This window comes from Quercus robur, chromosome 2 (assembly GCF_932294415.1).
Source record: "Quercus robur chromosome 2, dhQueRobu3.1, whole genome shotgun sequence".
Lineage (NCBI taxonomy): Eukaryota > Viridiplantae > Streptophyta > Magnoliopsida > Fagales > Fagaceae > Quercus > Quercus robur.
Window position 1 is genome coordinate 29,517,886 of NC_065535.1, and position 5,411 is coordinate 29,523,296.

General features: G+C 35.0%; 1 long non-coding RNA gene across 1 annotated transcript; it reads left to right on the forward strand.

The window, feature by feature from the left end:
• Nucleotides 1-2,933: 2,933 nt before the first annotated feature.
• Nucleotides 2,934-5,028, forward strand: LOC126713238 (uncharacterized). The gene is made up of 2 exons (XR_007651314.1): nucleotides 2,934-3,427; nucleotides 4,610-5,028. It is a non-coding gene; the product is annotated as an uncharacterized LOC126713238 (long non-coding RNA).
• Nucleotides 5,029-5,411: the final 383 nt, after the last annotated feature.

A 5,411-nucleotide genomic window follows, 5' to 3' on the forward strand; every position in this document is an offset into this window, starting at 1 on the left:
TCCCTTTGAAAAAATGATAGTTAGAGTGCATTTGGCAAACACAAAAACTGTCCTTAAAAAAAAAGAAAAAAAGAAAAAGAAACCTTTTGACCTTATTTTGATAAACCCCCAAGAAAAAAGAAAGAAAGACAAAACATTTTCCTCCTCTCTCTTCTCTCTATCGTGTTTTCAATAAATAAATAATCAATAAAGCGTGTTTAAATAGACTCTAACTTATTTTAAAACTTTTTGAAAACAAATTATTTTAAAATGCTATGCCTAAAAAGGTGAAATTAGGGAAAAATAAATATTTTACAGAAGTGCAGTTGCTAGTAGTTGTGCAATATTATTCACCTAGATGACAAAACCCAACTCTCCTCCTTTGGAAGGTTGTGTCCAACAAATCTACTGTGATGCAGCAGTGAGTTCGGAAGATTCAGTTGTTGCATTAATAGCTAGGGATTGGAGAGGGAATCCTGTGTTTGCTTTTTCTTGTAAAGTGAACACCATCCTTGTCCAAGTGGAGGCAGAAGTGTTACGATGGGCAACTTCCATTGCTGTGAAATACAATCTTGTTAATGTAATTGTTAGGTTCTAAAGACTTAGGATTTTATATATTTAGAACTCTAATGTGTATTGTTGGCAAACCATAATCAAAACAAGAAGTTTAGTCGTGTTTAGACTTGCTCAAAGTTGATTCATTTATGTAAAGTTGGAACAAGCTGATGCAGAAATCATTTATGCTTCTCGGCAGCCTGGTTCGATCGATCGAAGCTTAGGCTCAATCAATCGAAAATCAGGTCAGATGCGTTTTCTGTAGAATTCCAACTCAACCCTAGTTTTGTTTTAAAACGTTTAGGGTTTTTTAATTGGCCCTAGGTATATAAGGCAAACCTTAGCCACGTTTTAGTGTTGCTCATATTATTGTTTGTGTAAATCTCTTGTGAGATCTATGAGGAGCCTTCCTTAACACAAGCTTAGGATTATCAAGAAGGAGATTTCTTCAAGAGCTTAATGATCATTCAATTGCTGCCATAAGAACTTAAAGAAACATAAGCAGGTGTGCTTGTACTTGTTGGAGAATCCAAGAAAGAAGGAGTCCGTGGTTTTGGAGCTTGCACGTGGTCGTGTCAGTAAGTTTCTACTGGTGGGTAGTAATAGGATGTTAGTGGTCTAAGTCCTGTTGAACAACTTCGATTCTTTCATAGTGGATTCAGGTTTACTTTGAGGATAGCTAGGTTAAATCCTCCCCAAGTTTTTACTGGTTTGGTTTCCTGGGTGATCATATCATTGTGTTATTTATCTTTCCGCTACTTTGCATGATATGATTGTTTTGATTGTGATAATCTAGATTTGTTAATTTGGACTAAGTAACAACTTGGTTAATTACCTAGATTAAGCCAATTGTGTTTTTAAGGGGTCTAAAAACTATTAGTAATTATTGAAAGTGACTGCCAAACTTGTATTCAAGGTCTCTCTACCTCTTATGCTTCTATTCTTTGGCATATTGCTAATATTTTGTTAGAAACTAAGGCCTTAGCGCATTCTGTTCATTCATTTTCTTTTAAAGCTGCTCATGAACTTGGACGATGGTCTCTTTGTAATAGTGTTTTTGGATTTTTTTTGGTTCTAACTTCGCTCCTCCTATAGTTGTGAATGTTTTTTTGGAGGATTCTTTCTTTGTATCTTAGCTTGTTCTTTTAATAAAAATCTTTGTTTTGCAAAAAAAACCTCCCCTCCATTCCCCCCCCCCCCCCCCTTTTTTACTATTTTATGGGAGCAGCTACAGACAACAATTTTCACAACAGTTAAGCTTATTAGTTCTCATTTAAGTTTGCTACTAATATTATATTTTTACCTATCAATACTAACTTGCCACCTCAATAATTGTCAAAATTTTTGTGTTTGTAGACTTTTTTTTTTAATAACTATTTTATGGTGTTCTTACTTCTTAGTCCAAACTCCAAAGATTTTTTTTTTCTCTGATGGAATCAAACTCCAAATCTACCCTTTTGGTTACACTTTTTTGGGAAATTCTTAGGTGATTTGGGACAAAAAGGTTACTAGCTAACATAAAACATAGTTGCATAAGGTTAGTAGCTAACATAAAACATAGTTGCTATTTCTCTATGATAGGCTCTATGATTGACACATGAAGCCCATTGATGCAAAGCATTTTGGAAGGTCCTTGGTGCATCCCTATGGACCACAAGTCTTAAGCATGTTAAGTCCTTATTATCCCTATGGTTCTGTATGGCACCGTGGTACCCTAATCCATTTGAGCCTTGGATTTAGGCCCAGCAACGTGGCCCACATCCCCAATCTCTTTCTACCCAACCCGCACAAACTGCAAGCCCAAGTTTCATCATCTGACCCTTGCTCGGCAAACCATTCTCGAATAATAAGGAAAGACCAAAGTCTGAACACACCATAGCATGCCTGGCAACGCCCAGGGAACATCACTGCCGAGCATTCCTACTTGAGTTGGAACCAAGTTCCAAGGCCATATTTGCCACATTCCACTCCCACCTAACCATCCACTTACAACTGATGATATTGGACCCCTAATGGCACTAACTATGACAGTAATCATGATCTCTCCACTAATCTAGAGCTATAAATGTGAAAAGATGGAAAGGGAAATGGAAATGGTTGTTGAAAAAGTTCTAAAGAAAATAGAGAGTAGAAAAAAAGAGTGATTCAGAGAGAGAGAGAGAGAGAGAGAGAAGCAACTACGTTGAGTCTCTTTGTCGAGAATGACCCAAAGTAGGAAATCCAAAACCCACATTATAAGTAAGTTGTGAACCCAAGTGAGGTCAGGCCCAACAGGCTCACTTTCGACACGCACAGGTTCAATCTGCCATTTGAAGGTAAAGGTGACAACCCTTTATTAGACTGTTTCCCATTATAACTAGGCTAGAAACTAGGGGAAATTCTTAGCTAGTTTGGGACTACAAGGTCAGCATGCTGACCTTGTAGTCCCAACCAATAAGAAGAGGACAAATCACCAAAATTGATGACATAAGCTTATTTGCCACATCACCCCACTCCAGCTTATTACTTTCTAATGTCTGTCTAACCTGTTGAAAGCAAATTCAAAATAGCAAATTCAAATTTAGGATGTGAATGGGCGGGTACTGAAAATTTCGTATTTGAAATCCTTTTCAAAATTTGTTTTACATATCGTGGGTCATTTCCCCATCGCCAAACAAAATGCTTTTTCTACTAAAGATGGGTCATTGTCTCCAACTTCTCACTCGACATTGCCCCGCTCACCGTTGCACGCCTCTTTCACATTTCCTCCTTGTAATCCCTCGCTTCCTGATTTGGATATTCAAATGAGCAATCCAAACTTTTAAATCTGAGAGGTAGTTGTTCCTCTAACAAAGGATGAGAATGCTTGCTCCAAGATTCAAGCAATCACATATCCTTTCAAGCAATAAATGGGGTGAGTCTACTTTCCCTTTCTTTTGGTAAGATGAAATTCCTGGATTTTCTAGCGGATGAAATTTTCTGCCATAGGCGTTCTTCATGATTTTTATTTTTTGCTTTCCTTTGATACCCATGTAGATCTCTTTCACGATTATGGTTATTCTATGATGGATGATGTTTCTTGAACAATTTTTGTTTTGGGTATTTAGGAATTCATGGCCAATGGATATCAAAACTTATGTTCATTCCTTTTGTACTCCACGTGTTTGATAAAATGCCCAATGTAAAGACTTTGTCAATCTTTAAAGAATTTGGGTTTATACCTTTCATGAAATTTGTTTATTTCTATGAGAAAAGCTTAGTTCAATCATCAAGACTCATTCTTGGACATATCATCATGTGAACTCTTGAGTTTCATGAACAAGACATAAACATGTTACTTTGATTTGCAAGTCATTTTAGTTTCTAGATTTGAGGTGCAATGCTATATGCACTAGATCAAGATTAGTGCTATTACCATGCTCTAAGTTTTACTTTGCTTATGCATGAGTAGTGGCATTTAGTCATATCATCAATTGAGGACCAGTTTTGTAAACTAATAAGAAATATATTTCTTACTAACATGATTTTTAAGACTTATGAAACTATTTCTTAATTCAGTTTTACTTTGTGCCCTATTTGGCTACTAAGAAATTGAGGGAATATGAAAGAATCCAATCCCATGGAATGAATGTCAACAACAAAGCAAGGGAGAATCAAATTCCATGAAATGAAGTTAAGTGTGCATTATGATTTGCCAACTTCAACAGTTATAGTGAAAATTTGGATAGGCAAAAATATTTTGAACTTCTTCTAGCTATTTTGATATTAGCTCTTATGCCTTGTTTGAAGTTTAAGTTATCCTTAGTATGAACAAAATCTTATTTTCACAACTAAAGTTAATAATTGATAGGATAAATCATTCATGTTATGCCTTCTACGTTACCTGCTTTGCTATTAAGTTTCATTAAATAAGGATAGAAATTGCGAATCATTAGATTGACAAGCCTTTATGTTAGCAAACTAGTGTGCATTTTAATACACTTTTGAATACAGTTAATGATGCAATGGTGAATACTAGATAGATATTACCTTGAGGTGGTTATGCAATAGATTTTCTTGATGAACAATAACATGATGATTCTTTGCAATGCTTTAGACAAACTTTGAGCAAAGGGAGCCTCGGCTTGCCAAGGATGAAGATGAGGATGAGCAATAGGCCAAGGATGAGGATCAACAAGTTGAATGTGAAGGAGCTGTCATTATTGGCTTGGATGGCAAGATGAGATGGATAAGTGATGAAGTTCCAAGATTGAAGTCTGACTGCTTTCCTTAAAAAATAGGATTTGTTAGTTAGAGGTAGAAATTATTAATAACTTATTTCCTAGACTTTTGGAAGTGTAGAGGATAGGATTAGGTTGTTTGCTAGTCAGTAGTTATCAAGTTTATGTTAATAGTTGGTGCTTATCATAAGTTGTATTGCACATATGTTGTGCATTGAATGCTATTTAAAGGGAAACAAATTAATAAAGATGGAAACAAAATATTAACACTCAAATTCATGAGTGATTGAGGTCACATATCTTGAAGTTATTGAAGTTTTAGATTTGATATATGTTAACTTCCTTTTAGTTTGAAACAAGTAATGTGGTAGAAAGAATTAAGTATTATGCTGTATTGTCCAATTTTGACACTGCAGCATCTTTGTTTATTTATACAAAACCATTACAAGTATGTATAGTACAAACCAAGAGAATGTAATAAAATGTAGTTATTCTTTTCATGATATTTCAATTTCTATAATGATGTTTGTGACTTATCTTTTGAAATGTTATCAAGCCAATTAAGGTAGTTTTGATTTCATAAAAAAGATGGTAAGAGACTACATACATTTTTTTCCAATCAAAATTAGTAGAAAACACATAATTAAATAATCAATTTGGTGACAAATGCAAATATCA